This window comes from Podarcis pityusensis, assembly GCF_964106645.2.
Source record: "Podarcis pityusensis genome assembly, chromosome: 4".
Classification (NCBI taxonomy): Eukaryota; Metazoa; Chordata; class Lepidosauria; order Squamata; family Lacertidae; genus Podarcis; species Podarcis pityusensis.
In genome coordinates this window covers 89,617,555-89,637,796 of record NC_138027.1, presented here as the reverse complement: position 1 = coordinate 89,637,796, position 20,242 = coordinate 89,617,555, and positions in this window count along the sequence as shown.

The following is a 20,242-nucleotide window of genomic DNA, read 5'->3' as shown; positions in this document are numbered from 1 at the left end:
AATAGGACAGGACAGGAAAGGAAACTGTCATTAAATTTGAAAATGCTTATTTATGCTGAGATGCCTCATGGGTCAAAAGTGAGAGACAGTTGCAAGCAACACAAGCACACTTGAGATTTGGCGATGTAACAAAAGAGCAGGTGGACATGTGCAGACGATATTTTGGTCTCTACAGCCATGAAGTTCTCCAATAATATGCTTATAATATGAATTTTCACTGAGATTTCCGCTTTGGATCCAATGCTAACACTTTCTGAGAATGAGGATTGGATGGGGGGAGATTAATAGTGCTGTTACAAGTGTCTACATTAAAGCATCCTCTGCCTGCTATTTGATGGGTGAACCTGCAGCCACCGATCTGCCAGGGCAAGTGATGTAATTGTCACTTCATCTCCCTCACATTCCAACAGACAACCAAGGCCCAGAGCATCACTAGGGGTGGAGCAGATATTTGATTCAGTTTGCAATTAAAGACAAAGACAATATGCAAGGGGAAAGACAGCCGTCCTTCAAAATTCACATTTCTTCCAATTTCGCAATGCCGTTCTCCAGCCAAGTAATGTGTCAATAAATGTATATACTAAGGTTGTTGTTGTTGTTTAGTCATTTAGTCGTGTCCGACTCTTCGTGACCCCATGGACCAGAGCACGCCAGGCACTCCTGTCTTCTACTGCCTCCCGCAGTTTGGTCAGACTCATGTTTGTAGCTTCGAGCACACTGTCCAACCATCTCGTCCTCTGTCGTCCCCTTCTTCTTGTGCCCTCAATCTTTCCCAACATCAGGGTCTTTTCCAGGGAGTCTTCTCTTCTCATGAGGTGGCCAAAGTATTGGAGCCTCAGCTTCAGGATCTGTCCTTCCAGTGAGCACTCAGGGCTGATTTTCTTAAGAATGGATAGGTTTGATCTTCTTGCAGTCCATGGGACTCTCAAGAGTCTCCTCCAGCACCATAATTCAAAAGCATCAATTCTTCAGCCCCTTCATGGATCACTGCCTCCCCTTCATGGATCACTGCCTTGCCATGGCGAAGGGGCTTGAATAACTCAGAGAAGCTATGAGCTATGCCGTGCAGGGCCAACCAAGATGGACAGGTCATAGTGGAGAGTTTTGACGAAACGTGATCCACCTGGAGCAGGAACCGGCAAGCCACTCCAGTATCCCTGCCAAGAAAACTCCATGAACAAAGACAACAGGCATATACTAAGGTAAAGTTTGCATAACATGGATATATTAGTGGGAAAAGCATACAGAAATGAATAATATATATTGTGAGAAATTGCTTTGCAAAAAAAAAAAAAAAAAAAATAGGGGCTATATGAGGCAAAATTGTATACAATGAGGTTTCTGCTTTGCTTTTTTTTTTTTTTTAGCATTCCACAAAAAGCTTGAACTTCAGAATGCTGGCCCCAAGAAATTACTAGTTTTGCCCCAGGTAAACAGAAATCAGAGAAACCTGTGATTGCTATCGTAAATGCACATTTGATGGTTTCCAATACAAATTAACAAGTGTGTTTGTTCATTAAGACATGAGAGATGTTCAGAACTCGACAAGTGGCAGAATTACTATCTTGGGGAGCAAGGGGGGAGAAGCATTTTTTTTTTAACTTGACTCAGATTTCCTACAAGATACTTTGTTTGAGGGATGATGCTATATAATTTGTGAAGGTAAATTACAATGGTGATTAGACAATCATTTTATTTTGAAGGATAATTAACTTGTGCTACAAATTAATCACATAACATCTAAGTGAAAAGCTGTTTATGGTTCCAGCAATACAGATTGTCATGCCCAGGGGCACAGCAATTAAGCATACATTAAAGTAATGGGAGAACAGAGCTGAAAGCGTTGGTGAAAGTTGTCTCCATTTCAACCAGACCTTAAATTGGCTTACATACTGGGGAAGAGCTTACTTTTCAAATTCTCTTATTGCCTTGGGATTCCTATTGACTTGTCCTGGTGTATCCCCAGGTTGCCATAACATCATTACAACATCAGTGATAATGTCCAACATTGTGCTAATCTTTGCACATTTAAGTGCCTCCAGTTAAGCCAAGGATGAGATCTTGGCACAAAAATTGTTACAATAACAGCATAATGTTCAACGTTGTTCTAATATTTGCCCTTTTAAGGACGAGACAAGACAGATGTCACTGGGTTAATTAGGGTTGCTTAAATTTAACAAAGTGCAACCCTGCAGCAATCCTCACATAGTACGGGCTAGTGTTGTCCTGCAACGTGTTTAGATTGCAACACTAATATAGGAGCTGTCTTGTGGATACCTCCTTCGAGTTAGGGCAAGATTGACCCAACTCTGATTTCACTGGCCATACTTTTTCAGGTGATGAGGGGGACCTTTCTAAATGACTTCCTGCTCTGGACCCATGACTCTGGGTGAGTGGAATAAGCTAGAGCCAAATGAGATCTGTACCTTGTCCCACAATGCTGAAGGGTACTTCTCAGAATAAAACAACAACAACAACAACAAAGCAGAGACATCACCTTGCCAACAAAGGTTCGTATAGTTAAAGCTATGGTTTCCCCAGTAGTGATGTATGGAAGTGAGAGCTGGACCATAAAGAAGGCTGATCGCCGAAGAATTGATGCTTTTGAATTATGGTGCTGGAGGAGACTCTTGAGAGTCCCATGGACTGCAAGAAGATCAAACCGATCCATTCTGAAGGAAATCAGCCCTGAGTGCTCACTGGAAGGACAGATCCTGAAGCTGAGGCTCCAATATTTTGGCCACCTCATGAGAAGAGAAGACTCCCTGGAAAAAACCCTGATGTGGCAAAGATGGAGGGCACAAGGAGAAGGGGACGACAGAGGACAAGATGGTTGGACAGTGTTCTCGAAGCTACCAGCATGAGTTTGACCAAACTGCGGGAGGCAGTGGAAGACAGGAGTGCCTGGCGTGCTCTGGTCCATGGGGTCACAAAGAGTCAGACACGACTAAATGACTAAACAACAAAAATTCTCAGAGATCCCACACTAAGCATACCCCCTGCACACCTCTGTTTGCAGCCCTGGCTATATTCCCAACCTGGTTCCATCCAGATGTCTCCAACTTCCATCAGCCCAAGCAAGCATGGTTAGTGCTGGTCAGGGATGATGGAAGTTGTAGATCAAAATGTCTGGAGACCACAGGTTGGATATGCTCTTCTGTTCCATCTACTTCCTCATCTCACTGCACCATAAACTCAGTTCCCACCCAGTTTCTGCATAGATCTTTCTTTCAGAACAAAAGTGGGATTCAAATACCTTGGCACAGAAGGCTGATCTCTCATTTTTGGCTAGCTTGATTCTAGGCAACTTAGATATAAATCTCACAATATTCACTGGGGCTGATTTCCAAGTATCCAGTGGAAGGATTGCAGCCATAATGCTCTTTTGGAACCAATTGCTGCCTATCCAATGTGTGGCCAGTTTTAGTTTTCTTTTAGTCTCACAGCCTTCTTCCTGCCACCACATCTGGCATCCAGCCCAATACCTTCCTGCTACCTTTTCCTTAGGCACTGATTAGCCTGCCCTCATAACATTACCTGGCAGTTGTGACTTCTTGCCTTAGAGGGCAAATTAGACACAGTGCTAATTGCAGAAATGCAAACAGCAGCTTTCAGCAAAGTGATTTTTGTCACTGAGAGATTTTATTATTATTATTCAGAATGCAGCAGCTGGAGTAAAATGCAGCAGTTTATGAGACAGCCAACAGCTCTGCTAAGACACTTGCATTATCTGCTTGTGTGCTCCTGGACCAGCTTTAAGGTTCTTTTGTCGATATGTGAGGCCTTGAACAACTTGGGACCAGGATATCTTAGGCTTTATACCACAGCTTCATCACTGAGATCAACCAGAGGAGCGCTGTGAGTTGTCCAAAATGTTGCAGAGCCCTGACTTCATCACCTAGAAGTCTAACATTTAGTATTCCATGCTGTGGAATGGTTTTCCAGCAGAGATTCAGTAGGCAATCTTACTTTTGACTTTCACTACATCTCTGCAAGACCTTTTTTCTGTGCTGACAGGCTTTTGTAGCTGTTTAATTTTTAATTTGCTGATTAGCTTGTCACTGTAGCAATTATCTGTACTGGTTTTTAATGATGTTTTAGGGCCACACATTGCCCTGATACTTTATGACATGGTAGTATAGAACGGCTTTTGTAAATAAAGAAAACAGACCTAAGAATATCTGCTCAGCACTTTTGACACAAAGGCATTTCAAATCAATTTAAGAATAGAATTAACAAGGCACGTGAACACCAAATCTAAGAACCAGAGGAACAGAAGAAGCTAAAATGCTCATACATAAAAAAAATTGTGAAGATACAGCTCCACCCCACTTTACCAATAGGCTTAAACTTCTCATCGCTTCCCTGCAAACTTCCTTGCAGGATTCCAAGACTTTATAGGTTGGCTGCTATTTACATAACATAAATGTGCACATTATGTGCATTCACCCAACTGCAGGCCAGTCCTATAGCAAGATCCACTGGAATGTGCAGGTTAGGATCCAGTGAATTTCCAACTGAGCTGAAGCGTTCCCAGCATAGTTGGATTAAGCCAGATTAACTCTTTCATCCTTGATTTAGCTGAAGATACATTAACATATCTCCCGCATCCTGGCTCAGCCAGGACCCAGTCAGGTAAGCAGAGCCTAAAGCCCTAACAAAGGAGCATTCTGAGGGCATGGCAGGGGTGGGACCAGAGAGGGCAAACAGTCTGTATCCTAAACCCATTCAACTCAATCTCATGACCTAGCAAACTTGGGGCAAGTGAAGGCAGCAAAAAAGGTTCCGGTAGGTAGCTGTGTTGGTCTGATGCAGTCAAAATAAAAATAAATAAATAAAAAAAGGCCAGTAGCACCTTAGAGACTATTTTAAAGGCTCATTTTGCTCCTGCCAGGCTTAAGCTGGCTGAGTCAGCAAGCACAATTAAAATGGCTAAACAGATAAAAGGCAAAACCACCTCACAGAAAAACAAAAGACTATGTAAACAGGTAAGGTTTTACATGTGAATAAATGTTGCAAAAGCACTATGCCACTTTTTAAGTCAAAGTATCTGCAGGAGTAATGGGAAGAGTTTATATTTGTGATAGATAGATGAAGATAGATAGATAGATGATAGATAGATAGATAGATAGATAGATAGATAGATAGATAGATAGATGATAGACAGACATATTAGAATGAGCCCCATTTCTTTCAAACCACATTTTGAAGCAGCTTAGGCAAACAGCAGTTAAATGCAAGGCTGACTTTGTTTAAAATGACTTCATAGTTTATGAAGAAGTGGCTCCATGAGGGAATGGCCCATGTACCTAAAATGGTTCTGCAAGCTCACCTTCAGTGCAGACTATTAGGCAAAATTTTCAGGGCGCTGATTGGAACTTTTCAAGTGGTTACTTTGTGGCCACCATAACATGATGTGCTGATTTTATATGGAGTAAAAATGAAAGCAAAGAAAGCCCATTTGACACATGCTGTGAGGTGTTTCCTGTGGCTCTTGCTACTCTTAGTGCACTGCAGATTCCTCACCTTATTTCACCCTCAGCAGGGGCCTAATGTGTGCTGACAAAAGATGGGCTCACATCTGGCTCACTTCAGCAAAGTGAATTATTTCCCGCACCATGGCGCCACATCTCTTAGGAGTAAGTTCTGTTGAGTTCAGTAAGGCGCACTTCCAAATACGTACGATGTGACGATTGGAGTACAAGGCAGATAAAAGGCCTATTGCAGAAATCCTCACAGTGTTGTTGATTTGGCTTTAAGAGGCGAGTTTCAAAGGCCTTAGCTTTCCCAAGCGTTGGTTCCAAAAAACCCATTATCATATTTTAGGCCTACAAAATTTTGAACTACCAACCCTTATGTTGCCCAACAACTCATGGTCCTAAAGGCCACAAAATTTAGCTTGTGAGTAGTGTTGGGCACATGGCGCATGTCTGTGAATGTCTGTCAAAATAGCTTAGCTTGCAATGTGCCAGACCAGTGGTTCTCAAACTTGTTTTCTCTGGGCCACACTTTTAGAATCACAATTTGCATGTGCCACATTGAATTTTTTTATTGATATGAACTACATTGTAAAACAACAACTTTTAGCAGTGCTTGAGTCTAACAACTACTTTATAACATGATCATGGGACATTCAGAAAGTATAAAACAATGCAGCGACATAAGAACATGAAACTTACCTTCTTTCTTTCTTTCGTTTCTCAGGAGGGCCCTAGCTCATATGTGCAGAAGGTTCTACACAGAATGCACCTAAACATTTAAAGCACACATAATTCAAATTTAAAGTGTATATAACACACATTTAAAATGCATGGCTTCCCTCAAAGATTCCTGGAGACTGTAGATTGTTTAAGGTGCTGGGAAGTGGGGCTCTGGACTTTTGCCTCAGAGACTGACAGCATCAGCTTGTGATGAATTCTAGGCAACTTTTATAAAATTAAATGGGGGGGGAGAGAGACAGAGAGACCCAAGTTAAATTACACCCTTACAGCTGCATAATAGTATGAGGTAGCAAAAGAAACAGCTCTCTCTCTAACTAGTTGCATAAAACCACATTTAAGGTGCACAGACTTGTAAATAAAATTGTGATACACAATTTATTTTCCTATTTTCTGTCCACAATTAAGTACTTCTATGCACCTTGTTTTTCATGGTTATTAAGCTTTGTCCTGTCTAAATTTAATTGGGGTCGTTCAGTTCAGAATTATGTCTACTGTATTTACCACCGATGGCTGAAATAACTCAGATTTGGAGTTCAAATTGTTCTGCCATCAGGTCTTAACTCTTCATAAAATAAATTGTCTGTCATTGGGTTTCTCTTTATGTTTTACAAGAGTTAGCTGCTAATTACACAAGCACACATCTATAGTCTAGTATTTCTAAGTAAAACAAATTGTGAAATATAATCCTGTATTGAGCAATTCTGACTCTCAGTAGTGGCAATGCACTCCCCACACTTCCCATTCCCATATCCTTATAAAACACTCATTCTACATACTGAGTGATTACTGTTATAGCTCCACTGTTGGTAAAATGAGTTTGCACATATGGATGTGGTGATACCAAAGCAATCTTGGAGAGGAGGGGGGGAGGGGGACAAATGGACCATAAGAACATAATACTAATAATACTACTATTACTAGGTAGGTAAAGGACCCCTGGATGGTTAAGTCCAGTCAAAGGTGACTATGGGGTGCAGCGCTCATCACCACTTTCAGGCTGAGGGAGCTGACATTTGTCCACAGACAGCTTTCTGGGTCATGTGGCCAGCATGACTAAACCGCTTCTGGCACAGAGGACTGCAACGAAAGCCAGAGCGCACGGAAATGCTGTTTACCTTCCTGCTGCAGCAGTACCTATTTATCTACTTGCACTGCCATGCTTTTGAACTGCTCGGTTGGCAGGAGCTGGGACAGAGCAACGGGAGCTCACCTCATCACAGGGATTCGAACCACCAACCTTCTGATTGGCAAGCCCAAGAGGCTCCGTGGTTTAGACCACAGCGCCACCTGCTTCCCACTACTATTACTAATAACAATACAACTGCCCATATACCTCAGAATCAAGACACTAGACGACAACTGGGATTAAAGGGTCAAAATGTTATCAATATTGCAATCAAGGATCTGCAACAGGCTGACACATAACCTCACTGGGGAAGGACCTAGCCCCCCTGCAATATCCTATTGACTGACCCCTTCCATGTCAAAGCCAGTCAAAGCCTCCTATGGTCTTCACTGTGCACCATGTAGGGAGAGGAGAACATTGTTCCAGGTTTAAGCCAGAAGAGTGTAAATATTGCAGTTCAATACAGTACAACACAGAATCAAAACCCCAGTAAAGCACCATCTCCCACTGTTTCCCTCCAGCATCTAATATCCGGTGGCATACTGCAACTAGGAACAAGTCTGTGTTAATCTGAATCTACGATATAGTTCATCTCTATAGATCATGGCATGAGTCATGTCAACTGACATGACTTAAATAGGACATGAGATTCTCCATCTTGAAATACTTCACATCTTTTAAATGTCAACACATTCAAATCAATTTCCCTGGTTCGCTTTAAGGACGGGTATTCTTTCCTTCCCCACTCCCTCTCCAATTCTAGGGTGGGATTATGGCAAACCTCTCATGCCCGCATTTCTGTTGGATTTGTATAATAGTTAGGGAATATTTCCACACAATCCAAGGGTCCCTATTTTCTAGGGACAGTCTCAGATTTTCAGAAGCTGTCTCTGTTTCTGATTTGATCACAGAATGTCTCGTTTTTCCTTAGAAACTCCCTATTTTCAGTGGAGAAATCTTGGAGGGTACAGAGTTATCTGATCCCTGAGCCACTTGAAGGCAGCCCTGTACAGTGAAGTTTTTAAATGTTGTTGTTGTTGTTAATTTTTATTATTATTATTAGTTGTAAATTGCCCAGAGTGACTAGGGCAACCCAGTCAGATGGGTGGGGTATAAATAGTAAAATGATGATGGTGGTGATGCTGCTGATGCGGATGGAATAAGAGGTCCCTATTTTCATTGGATAAATGTTGGAGGGTACGTCTTTCACCCTTTGGATCAGGGTTTATGTGTGTGTAGGTACTGCTGCTTACTTAAACTGTAATTTTGCAGCATTTGTATACTTTGTCACTTTTATTTCATGTAATAAACCAAGCTTTCTTTACTTCTCTGCGTGAGAGCTTCTTGTGGGCATAGGATTAAGGGGAAAACACATACACAGAGACAAGTTCTTTTTTAAAAAAATAAGTATTTATTGTTAAAATAATTCAGCATTAATACACACATATTGTGAATATACAAGCATACAAACATACATTTCATACAATCCTTAAAAATGTTCAAACATACCTACACTCAATCCCACAGATAATTCCTTTTCCCATCACCATCCACCACCCCTCACCCCACCTTTGTGTTAGACTTCCAATCTACTCAATTGCAATTTCTTTCCACTTCTATTACTTTCTTTCACACACATTTAACCTAATTTCATGCTTCTTTTTCTATTACACATTGTTATCCATCTTATTTAGTATTTCAGTATTTAAAACGGAACTTGTTAATTCTAATAGAAGTTCTGATTTTTCAATATGGTTTTGCAAGTATCCTTTAAAGGACACAGAGACAAGTTCATGCTATAACTCCAGCAAAAGAGACTAAACCCATCAGCAGTGTGTACATGAACATACTTGAGTGCTGGCTGTGCACATGAGAGTCCAGGTACAGTGGTACCTCGGGTTAAGTACTTAATTCGTTCTGGAGGTCTGTTCTTAACCTGAAACTGTTCTTAACCTGAAGCACCACTTTAACTAATGGGGCCTCCTGTTGCTGTTGCGCTGCCGGAGCACAATTTCTGTTCTCATCCTGAAGCAAAGTTCTTAACCCGAGGTACTATTTCTGAGTTAGAGAAGTCTGTAACCTGAAGCGTATGTAACCTGAAGCGTATGTAACCCGAGGTACCACTGTACACACTTGAAACACTTCTAAATATGGACCCCCCCCCCATGCCTGCAAGCAGAATCTAAGTGCAAGTGTGCTCTCCTCAACTGTGATTTCCAGCAGCTGGTATTTGGAGGCATACTTGTCTTCTCGATGAATTCATGGTGATTAGCCGAGTCAGTGCTTGTGAAATGTTTGGCCATGGCCCAAGAAGCAAAGAAACCAACAGAAGCTGAATCTAATAAAGTCTCAGATTTACTGCCTATAAATCCCTTGACGCTGCAGTGATGATGGGCGTTTTTGGACTAGTCCTTCAGATGCTCTAATTCCATTCCTGCTTTCAGCTCATGATTACTTACTGTGTTGACACGATGAGAGGGAGGGGACGTGAAGTAATCGACCAACCTAGCTCCTGTCTTTTTTCCCTGACCAAAAAAGCCCTTTGGCTGCTGTAGCCTAGTGAATTCCTCAAACTAACTCGGGTAGTGAAGACCAAGTTCTTCAAAACCACATTAGTTCACACTGAAGGTTTTTGTAAATCTAAGTTTGAATACTTATCCACAAGAGCAATAATAACTAGTGATATTTTTCTAAAAACTCTCCTTGTTCTCTTAGAGCGGCAATGGCATCCATCTGAGAGATGTCGGAACTGAGTTCCAGTGAGTTCTGGCGGGGGGGGGGGGGAGCCCAGATTGTAATAACATAAAAAGTTACCCACCTGAAGTTAATTTAGACCCAGGTCAATGCATCAACCAGAAGAGGTTCACCCACTGAGAGGCACTGTAGTGTTTGCTTCCTGTCAATGGTGTTGCTGCCTCTTAAAAAGAGGAGGGGTAAGGTGGCAGGGAGGTCAAGGTAGTGCATCATGCTTTCCATTCAAAACGACAGAAACTCATTAAACAGAATCATGCACAAATGTCTCGTTATTGCACATTGTGCATGAAGTTTCCTCCCTACATGGACATTGATTATATTCTCAAAACAACTGTCTCTTGGGGACACGCAGCTAGAACAGCAAATATGTGGCTTTTTGCATAGGGAACTCACCACTTAAGAAGAGCATGTTGGATCAAGCCAATGACCTGTGTAGTTCAGCTCTCACAGGGGTTAAGCAGATGCCAATGGGAAGCCCCAAAACAGGGCCTGAACACAAAAACACTCTCATCATTTCTAGCAACAGGCTTTCAGAGGTAGGAGTGTCAATATGGCCCCATGACTGTGGGTGCCCAAGGCCATGGATACCATGCAGTGTCCATGGCCCTGGCACTAAAATTTGTGGGTGCCCAGCCCCTTCATGGGGAATTTTGTGGGTGCTTGGGGACCCAGGGCTCCAGGGAGTTGGCACCAATATTCAGAGGCACCTCTAATAGTGGCATCAGTAATAATTCCAGAAAACCTCCCCCCTTTCCTTTTTAAATTATGTTTATTTCTATATCCACAGCATACCTCTGATAACTAATCATTATACTGTTACATTTGATTGATCTATTTCATTATATGTTTTCCCTGTACTTTAATACCCCATTGCAAATGATAATGCTCCCACAGCATTACCACTATGTCAGTAGCAATCTATTCACAATATACTCCCTACAAAGCTTTCATAAGTTTTGCCATATTCCTTCCCTTCCACAGTGTGGTAACTTTCATTAATATTGATATCTGAAGAGACATCTCCCATGTTCTAGTTGTACATGTGGGAAACCAACCCACAATATTTCCATTAGATTAAAAGAATGTTCAAATAGCTGCAGCACATAAAATGAGGTCTGTTTGTGGAGCACCACAAAGTGATTTGTCATGAAGCAAATAAAACTTGTGGAGAGATGCCACAAATGTTTCGCACTACAAAGTTATAAATATGAATTGCAGAATTTCCTGACCTATAATGGCAATGGGCAGTGATGGCTGGTGCTCATTTGCACTGGTAAAGCAGAAGGCCAGGTCAGAGCCAATGACAGTGATAACCATCCCTTGGCTGGTTGTATGTAAAACAGCAAAAAGTTAGAAGCTGGCAGAGGGAAGACTGATGTTGATGAGGCAGTGCACCACTGCTAGATGAGCCTCCACTAGTCTACACTCAAAGTAACAGAGAAAGAGATGGAACAGAGAGACAAATAAGGAGCAATTCTTTACATTGGCTGCTATTCTATACCCACTTCCCTGTGAGAAAGCTCCATTAAACTCAGTAGGATTTATGTGATGACAAGTGCAGGATTGTGCTCATAAAAATCGTATCAATACAGTGGTTCTTCATGGCATTGTTCCACTTTATATTGCAGATAGAGGATGATATGTTTAAATATTCTCCTGTGCTTCTTGTTGGTGGAGTTTTAGCACACCTGAAAAGGACTGGGCTAAAACCTTTTTTTTCCAGCAGGAACTCACCAAAACTCAGTTCTGGCACCAGAGGTGCCAACTTGAATAACATATTGGGGGGCCAAGTAAGCCGCATAATCGATCACATTACACAGTAAACACACACCATTTGAATGGCAGTGCCCATCAACATTGGGGACCCCTAACCCCCTCAAATATTTTATTGGGGAGCAAAGCCCCCTCAGCCTCTAGGAGTTGGTTTCTATGTCCGGCACCTTTCAGGTGGGTTCTGGCACCTCTCAATGTGTTTATGTGGAGCAACATTCTAGCAATCCACCTTCATTCTGAAGTAGTGCAGTTTCAAGAGAAGGACTATGTCCTGTTTGCTTTCAACATGTGGATTTGCTCTTTAAAATATTTTAGGGAAATGTGAGAGTATGGGCCATCTGGGAGAAGCAAAAGAAATTAGGAGAAATTAGGATGCAGTTATAAAAAGATTAATAAGAGCCTGCAGGATCAGGCCATTGGCTCCTTGTGTCCAGTGCCCAACCAGATGCCAATGGGAAGCCACAAAGCAAGACCTGAGCGCAACAACACACCTCAGTTTCTATTCTTGGCAATTGGTATTCAGAGTCATGCTGCCTCCAACAAGCAGAGACAGCCATAAGCTAATGGAAACTGCTGGTACATTCCAAAAGAACTCAGCAAACAAGTCAACAGACAAAGAAAGATGTGACTTGAGAAAGGGTGGACCTGGAGCTGGGTAGAAGACGATGAAGTTGGGTTTGTGTGCATGCATAGTTTATTGTCCTACATCTCCTGAGCCAGGACCTCCTGCAACTTCACAGCCTGAAGTGTGAAATATTTAATATACCCATAAACATTCTCACAACTAAAGGTGTGGAAGCAAGGCTGGAAGGAGGGATCATCAATCAAGATAGTCTCATTCCCACTTAGAAACTTGCCCCTAACACTTTGGGGGGCTGAAGTTCTGTAATGGCTGCTAACAGGCTTTCCAACCATGGAGGCAGGGAGAAAACACGGCCAAAATCCATCCATAGACGGGGTCATTTGCATTGTCCTTGCTGCTGTACCTGACTGATTTATTTTTTTATGCCCTTCTCTCCACCTAATGGAATGAGCTCTGCGTTTGTGCTATTTCAAGCTGTGAGTTATTAGCCCCCTTTCTAAATCAGCCGTTACTGGTGTTGTCTCCTTTTGAAAAATAACACCATAACTCACGACCCTGACAAATGCATGTCTGCTAGCGGTTTCGGGCCCTTCAGAAATATTCAATGTCTAATTAGATGTGATGTCCTAATTTATTCTTAACACCCAATAAAGCGATATAAATTAGTATTAATTTTATGAAAGTGTTGAAGAACTCATCATGTAAAAATTGAAATTCAAACCTTTGGATTTATTGTCTAGAGAAGAATGCACATCATCCGTGCACTCTAATGTATCATAATGATGATAGTATAATATAACCTTAAGATTTCTTCTCCACTCTGATCAATGCCAGGGTAGATTCCTATTTGAGTTAGGTTCATTTTTATTTTAGAATAATATGGTTGATAACTGGGCACATTATCCTTTAAGTCATTGCAGGCTAATAAAATACGATAACTGGTTTTTAGACTTGGCTGTGACTGAGCTGCTAGCAGTTATTTAACTAGCATTGTTCTAGATATCAAATTTCCAAAAGAAAACTAGATCCCCATTCGCCCTCACATGACCCCGCCAAATTTGAAATTTGCCTCAGTACTGACATTGTGCAGTAATTCACAAAGGCAGTTGTTGTTGTTGTTGTGAATTGTCTCTGATATGCTTGATCACTACTCAAACTTGATTAGCCGAGTCTAGTCTTTGCATTAGAGTATAACCTGAATGTATAACACAGAGTATATACAGAGTATAACACAGCATCTTAAAAAGTAGAGACATCACCTTGCCAACAAAGGTCCGTATAGTAAAAGCTATGGTTTTCCCAGTAGTGATGTATGGAAGTGAGAGCTGGACCATAAAGAAGGCTGATCGCCGAAGAATTGATGCTTTTGAATTATGGTGCTGGAGGAGACTCTTGAGAGTCCCATTCTTAAGGAAATCGGCCCTGAGTGCTCACTGGAAGGACAGATCGTGAAGCTGAGGCTCCAATACTTTGGCCACCTCATGAGAAGAGAAGACTCCCTGGAAAAGACCCTGATGTTGGGAAAGATGGAGGGCACAAGGAGAAGGGGATGACAGAGGACGAGATGGTTGGATTGTGTTCTTAAAGCTACCAGCATGAGTTTGACCAAACTGCGGGAGGCAGTGAAAGACAGAAGTGCCTGGCGTGCTCTGGTCCATGGGGTCACGAAGAGTCAGACACAACTAAACGACTAAACAACAACAACAACATAACCTGAATGTACTGTATATTCTAACATGTTAACTTCATTCTTTGGTATCAGGAAGGAAAGAAGGAAAGAAGGAAGGTGAGCCTTTTACTGGAAAATTTGATAGCGATATCAACTAAAATATTTCATTGTTTCTTAGACTGAACTTTTATATATTGCCTATTCTATTTTAAATGTTGCTTTTCAATATTTACGGTATTGTTCTGCCCTGGTTCTGATCTTAAAGTGTGGCTTTTCAAACTAAGAAATTATAATTTTAAGAAACAAAAATGATGAAAATCATCACTGGGCATCTTCTGCACTTCTAGCAGTTCACATTTCTTGAAGCTGAGTTCTGAACATAAGACTGGAGAGTACAATGAATCTCATAGTTCCAGCACTGGGAACTTGCCTCACACTTAACACTGGACCAAGCTATTAGTGATGCTACTTAAAGAACTTAAGAAGAGTCTACTGGATCAGCCAATGGTCTGTCTAGTACAGCATCCTCTTCTCACAGTGGCCACCCAGATGCATGTGGGAAATCTTCAAGAGTTCCTGAGCACAACACCATTCTCTCTTCCTGTGATTTCTAGAAAGCATTCCCGCCTCCAACTGCAGAGGCACAGCAAAGCCATCGTAAGGGATAACTTTTGTTTTGTTTGAATTTTGATGCAAAACTACCTAATGCACTACCTAATTTTTTGAAACAATATGCTTACAGAAATGTGTATATTGGAGGACAAGGGGAGTGGGTGGCGCTGTGGTCTAAACCACTGAGCCTCTTGGGCTTGCCAATCAGAAGGTCGGCGGTTCAAATCCACATGATGGGGTGAGCTCCTGTTGCTCTTCCCCAGTTCCTGACAACCTAGCAATTCGAAAGCACACCAGTGCAAGTAGATAAATAGGTACCGCTGCAGTGGGAAGGTAAATGATGTTTTCGTGCACTCTGGTTTCCATCACAGTGTTCTGTTGTGCCAGAAGCGGTTTAGTCATGTTCGCCATATGACCCGGAAAGCTGTCTGTAGACAAACGTCAGATCCCTTGGCCTGAAGCGAGATGAGCGCCACAACCCCATAGTCGCTTTTGACGAATTAATCTGTCTGGGGTCATTTACCTTTACCTTTATTGGAGGACAGTGTGCAGAAAAATGCAGATATTTGGGGAAACAACATTCATAAATGCATTATATTATCAGTTAATCAATCATATTTGTTGGCTTTCCAAAGTTAAACGCCCTCCTATCAGATATCAAGGAGATAAGTAATTATATGACCTTTAGAACACATATAAAGGCAGCCCTGTATAGGGAAGCTTTTTTTAAGTTTAATTTTTTTTATGTTTGTATATATGTTGGGAAGTCCTCCAGAATGGCTGGGGCATCCCAGGCAGATGGGCGGGGTACAAATTGTTGTTGTTGTTGTTGTTGTTGTTGTTGTTGTTACAGGGTTGAACACAAAATGCCCCAGCTGTTTATGCACCATCCTAAGTTCTTTGAAGGTATTATTATTTCAAATTTAATAAAAAGAGACACCAAAAATATAATCCTATTTCTTTAAAGTACTAGCTTATCATTGACCTGAGTTATTACATTTCAGCGACAAGCAGCACTCACTAGTTTCAGGAATGGCAATGAGAACTATTTCCCCCAACCCTTTCTAGAATGCTAAATACTGTATAAACATGACACAACATTCAAGAGAGCCTTCAGCATGGCAAAATTCCAACATGCACGGCTATATAATTATCTGTCTCTGGGCTCTATCAATAATCATGGAGATTTATACATTTTGGCACTTGACTCCTGGTCTTGAGACCCATGACCCATATTAAAATGCTTATTAGGAACATGGGCGTATGATGTTCCGTTTGACGCAAGGGACAAGTAAATTCTGTCCTTGCACACACATAAAGGAAACAGTTTTTTAATAAGCAGTACATAATTCACTGTCTTAAGATGAAAAGCAAGGGGCTGGGCTTGGCCTAGGTGGTCAGGGAATAGGGCAATTTATAAAGGACAGGAACATGAGCAGGAATGGATCTAAATAACAAGGGGGAAGAGCCAGAAAGGAACAGAATGCAAGAGGCAAACCAAGACAGGGTCCAAGGATGAGAACTGAGAGACACATTGGAGGCATGTTTGCAATGAGCACAATTCAAAGTGTTGGTGCTGACCTTTAAAGCCCTAAACGGCCTCGGTCCAGTATATAAAGAAGATTCCACCTAAACATTAGGAAGAACTTCCTGACAGTAAGACCTGTTCGACAGTGGAATTTGCTGCCAAGGAGTGTGGTGGAGTCTCCTTCTTTGGAGGTCTTTAAGCAGAGGCTTGACAACCATATGTCAGGAGTGCTCTAATGGTGTTTCCTGCTTGGCAGGGGGTTGGACTCGATGGCCCTTGTGGTCTCTTCCAACTCTATGATTCTATGATTCTATGATTCTATGATTCTATGATCTGAAGGAGTGTCTCCACCCCCATCGTTCTGCCTGGACACTGAGGTCCAGTGCCAAGGGCCTTCTGGCGGTTCCCTCACTGAGATAAGCCAAGTTGCAGGGAATGAGGCAGAGGGCCTTCTCGGTAGTGGCACCCGCCCTGTGGAACATCCTCCCAGCAGATGTTGAAGAGAAAAACAACTGCCAGACTTTTAGAAGACATCTGAAGGCAGCCCTGTTTAGGGAAGCTTTTAATGTTTAATAGACTATTGAATTTTAATATTCTGTTGGAAGCCGCCCAGAGTGGCTGGGGAAACCCAGCCAGATGGGCGGGGTATAAATAATAAGTTGTTGTTGTTGTTGTTGTTGTTATTATATGTCCCTGGTTTGAAGCAAGGGTCGTTTTCATAGTCCAGTAATACCGTCCAGGCAGTCAACAACATACAACGAGAGTGTGGACAGTGGCGTAGCGTCAGTTGTCGGTGCCTCGGGCAGGCAGGTGTGGAAGATGAATGGACTCTGGCATGCCTGCAAAGCCCTGGATGCTGAACCCACCAGAGTGAACCCACCAGAGCAAAGCAGGGCAGTGCTGAGCTGCCTGCTCGCCTGCACAGAGGCGGGGGACTCGGTTGGCCGATGCAGCCCTTGGCAGGTGAATCCCCCTGATGTGGCAATGCCCATGTAAAGGAGCACTAGGCCAAGCCATGCTGGGGGGGGGGGCTGCCTGGGAGGGGCTGGTTCGCACCCCCTCAAAAATTGTGTGCCTGGGGCCACGGCCCCCTGGCCCCCCCATGCAATGCCCCTGGCTGTGGAGCAGGACCTGTGGGAGGTGTGGCCTGTAGAGAGGGGGGTGGTCAGGGGAGAGTCATGACACCTAGCTATAGAGACCTGTATGAGTTCTGAAGGCTGTGGTTCCACATCTGAACTATATGGCATTTACAACTCATGAGTTCCCTACCTCTTCCATAAACAAAAGAGGAATTCCTTGAAGCATACTGTGTCTTACACTGATAGGCTTCTTCTTCATCATCATCATCATCATAAACACAGATAAAAGGTGCCTGGGAATAAGTCCCATTGAATTCAAGAGGAGTTGCTTTTAAGTAGTCATGGTAGGGTTTGTGCTGTAAGGTTGAAATCCTATACACACTTACATGGGATTAAGTCCCATTGAGGTCAGTGGGATATACTTTTGCACAGAATTGCATAAAAGTGCACCGATAGTTTTTGTAAAGATGGAGAAAGTTGGAATCTGGGGCAGAATGGGGGGGAGGTTTTACTTCAGAATCTTTAGAATTACTGAGATAACCAGAACCACCACCTGCAATGTGTTCACACACCAAAATTAATCAGGATACCCACAAAACAGCAGCTGGAATCTCTCTTTTGATCTTTGTTCCATAAATGAGTCCAACATCCCATTAATGATATTATCTATCTAGAACACTGCACACAATTCCAGATTAAGATGATGAAATGAATACAACAATTAACTGCAGTAATTGTTTTCCCACACCCTATATGGGCCGTCATTAGAATCAGTCAGAGTTGTTTCATCGCTCCACAAAAAAAAACTTCAGAAAGTTCGCGTGTGCTAAGGAAACCACAATGTAACCTTCACTTATTATAACTGGAATGTGTGTTTAGCTATAGAAGTTTTAATATTAAAGGTAAGCACATCAGCCTTTTTTAAGGTTTCATAGTACAGAAGATAGTTAAGTAACAAACACACAATGCTAGATATGCAACAGTGTGACTGCCACTATCTTCTATGGTGCCTGCAAAAGTTCTCGTTATATATCACCTCAAAAATGCACTATACTTGAGAGACTATTTGCTCTTCCTGCTGGATCCTGTTTGCATTTGCTTGACATGCCCACATTTCATGCTCCTCAGTGCTTTTTATGGGGGTACGCAGGGGTAGGCATATCCCTAAATATTTTGTTAATCTAATGGGAGAAGAAAGTATTTTTTTTTAAAAAAAAGTTTCTTCTCTAGCACAGTGAGTCATCAGTTCCGTTGAATAATATGCTGAATCGTCAGTTCCGTTGCTATCACCGATGGTGGCCTCATTTACTGTCACTGTGTTTCCTGAGTCTCAGATGGAAGCAAGCGTTTAATGTGTGAAGTAGGAGTTGGAATCTAGCACTGTGATTGGTCAGTTTCGTTGTTACCACCTCTGATTTTGGCTTCATTTCCTTTCCTGGTGTAATGCATGTTCTTTGTACTTTTGTCCATTGACTGTATTTATCACTATAAAATGGTGATTTTCTGGAATCAAAATAAGAGTATCCCTAACTTTTTTTTTTTGGGGGGGGGGCAGATGGTGACAGCAGCCACAAAATTAAAAGACTCCTGCTTCTTGGGAGAAAAGCAATGACAAACCTAGACAGCATCTTAAAAAGCAGAGACATCACCTTGTCAACAAAGGTCCATATAGTTAAAGCTATGGTTTTCCCAGTAGTGATGTATGGAAGTGAGAGCTGGACCATAAACAAGACTGATTGCCAAAGAATTGATGCTTTTGAATTATGGTGCTGGAGGAGACTCTTGAGAGTCCCATGGACTGCAAGAAGAACAAACCTATCCATTCTTAAGGAAATCAGCCCTGAGTGCTCACTGGAAGGACAGATAGTGAAGCTGAGGCTCCAATACTTTGGCCACCTCATGAGAAGAGAAGACTCCCTGGAGAAGGGGACGACAGTGGACGAGATGGTTGGATAGTGTTCTCGAAGCTACCAGCATGAGTTTGAAGAAGAGTTTGGATTTGATATCCCGCCTTTCACTCCCTTTAAAGAGTCTCAAAGCGGCTAACATTCTCCTTTCACTTCCTCCCCCACAACAAACACTCTGTGAGGTGAGTGGGGCTGAGAGACTTCAAAGAAGTGTGACTAGCCCAAGGTCATCCAGCAGCTGCATGTGGAGGAGCGGAGATGCGAACCCAGTTCCCCAGATTACGAGACTACGGCTCTTAACCACTACACCACACTGGCCGAACTGTGGGAGGCAGTGGAAGACAGGAGTGCCTGGCGAGCTCTGGTCCATGGGGTCATGAAGAGTCGGACACGACTAAATGACTAAACAACAACAACAAACTTTTTTTTAAGAAAAAAAGCACTGATCGTCCTTCCATTCTGAGCATAGAAATGGTGCAAAGAGTGACTGCATGGAACAATGGCTGGTGTGCGTGCCTCCCCCTCCCCATTGATAACAGGCCTATCCACACCTTTGTGTGGTCCTCTCTTTTCCTGCTCTTTTGTATATGACCCTCATGGCAGCCATTTTGTGTCTGGTGTTCATGGGACTTTTTCAAGATCCCAGATGTTCCCATTGGTACCAAAAGGTTGGTGACCCCTGCAATCAGTAATGTGAGCAACATTATGTTGGAAAGTCTGGAGATAAATATTCCTAACGCATTAATTAAACATTAATTGCATAGAAATACTGCTCTCCTCCAATGAACTCTGGGTGGTATAACTGGGAACAAAGAAGAAGACTACAGGGATTTTGAAACACTGGTTGAAAATCATTATGTTGCATGCAGTCTGCGGGAACTGATCTTGTTAAATATAGATGTAAATATCTGGAGCTAGTGTACCATTATAGTAGCTGAACATAAATAAGCTACCCACAGATAACTAGATGTGTGTCATCTAGCTAAAATT